The sequence below is a fragment of the Dermacentor variabilis genome, chromosome 11 (assembly GCF_050947875.1).
Source record: "Dermacentor variabilis isolate Ectoservices chromosome 11, ASM5094787v1, whole genome shotgun sequence".
Lineage (NCBI taxonomy): Eukaryota > Metazoa > Arthropoda > Arachnida > Ixodida > Ixodidae > Dermacentor > Dermacentor variabilis.
In genome coordinates this window covers 27,540,983-27,542,973 of record NC_134578.1, presented here as the reverse complement: position 1 = coordinate 27,542,973, position 1,991 = coordinate 27,540,983, and positions in this window count along the sequence as shown.

Genomic DNA, 1,991 nt, shown 5'->3' with positions numbered 1-1,991 from the left:
AGCAAGATCTATCCTATACAATTTAGGAACACTTGCCCGTAGTGCGGGGCAACCCCCACGCTTTACCATATAACATGGGAGTGTAAACGCAACTACACATTCCGCCAACACAAAACCCCGAGTGCGGAGCAGTGGGAGAGCCGGCTCACCTGCTGCGAGCTCGCCGCCCAAAGGGCAATGGTGCAGCACGCAAGCGAAGCAGCGCGGCTCAGTGGAGCCCTGGACTAGGGGCCCAACCCTGCTAAGAAGGTCAAGCGTCTGCAGCGATGAAGACGAAGACCGAACGCTAAACCCTTAATGGACCAAATAGTTTTCTCTCTGTCGCTCTCTCTCTATAGGGGCGGAATGAAAAAGAAAACCATGCACGTGTAGCATGCATTGTGCGCATGTTAATGCATCCCAGGTGGAAAAAACTAATCCAGTCTCTCCCACCGTGGCGTCGGTCATAATTCTATCGTGGTTTAGGCACGTAAAACCCCATAACTTAATAGAAATAAAAGAACAAAAAAACGAGCCAAGTACGTTACATACTGGCGTCGTACAAAAGACTCTACCGCCTATGTTAGAAACATGGTTAACAAACTTGGCTCGTGTTCGTGAATCTTGAAGCAGAAGTCTTCCAGACGTGACAAAAATGTATGCATGATGTTATAGCGCTGCGGAAACCCTCAAAGTGGAGGGGAGTAAATAATGAAGGGAAATTGAGACATCCACCCAATCGTAGCAATTGCTATCATAGAGTGCATGTCTCTTTTCCATTTATTAGATGTATGCATGAAGCCATTGATTTATATTTTATTCGGGACGTTGAGCCGCAAGGTATATGGAGAAAAGGAAATTTTTAAACGTCGTTGCTTTCTTTGGTGCTTCCTGAAACAGACCAACGACGCCTTGCATGGCTGCGCACAGTTCGAGGACAATGAGGGGACAGGCGTACATAGAGCGCTGAGTACTAACAAGCCTGGAAATTCCTGAGCTTGCGCAACGTTCACGTCTATGATTTTGCTGTGCTCAACACAGGCCAACCTAAATTTAACGCGAGAGCATTAAGGGTCCCGTGTCGAAGAAAATTCGAAGTCGGCGTCTGACGACGGGTGTCCTTTGGGCGAAAATTCCCGTATACATTTAGGTACGTATATGCGTTTGATTCAGTCGAAACCTCAGCAGTCATGCAGGCATTACGGAATCAGAGTGTAGACGAGCCGTATGTAAAGATACTGAAAGATATCTCTAGCGGCTCCACAGCCACCGTAGTCCTCCATAAAGAAAGCAATAAAATCCCAATAAAGAAAGGCGTCGGGCAGGGAGATACGATCTCTCCAATGCTATTCACAGCATGTTTACAGGAGGTATTCAGAGACCTGGATCGGGAAGAATGGCGGATAAGAGTTAGTTGACAATAACTCAGTAACTTGCGATTCGCTGATGATATTGCTTTGCTTAGTAACTCAGGGGACCAATTGCAATGCATGCTCACTGGTCTGGAGAAGGAAAGCAGAAGGGTGGGTCTAAAAATTAATCTGCAGAAAACTAAAGTAATGTTTAACAGCCTCAGAAGAGAACAGCAGTTTACGTTAAGTAGCGAGGTACTGGAAGTGGTAAGGGAATACGTCGACGTAGGGCAGGTAGTGACCGCGGATCCTGATCATGAGACTGAAATAATCAGAAGAATAAGAATGGGCTGGGGTGCGTTTTGCAGGCATTCGCATGTGATGAACAGCAGGTTGCCATTATGCCTCAAGGGAAAAGTGTATAGCTGTGTCTTACCAGCACTTACGTGCGGGGCAGAAACCTGGAGGCTTACGAACAGGGTTCTACTTAAATTGAGGACGACGCAACGAGCTATGGAAAGAAGAAAGATTGGTGTAACGTTAAGGTATAAGAAAAGAGCAGATTGGGTGAGGGAACAAACGCGAGTTAATGACATCTTAGTTGGAATCAAGAATAATAAATGGGCATGGGCAAGACATGTAATGAGGAGGGAAGATAAC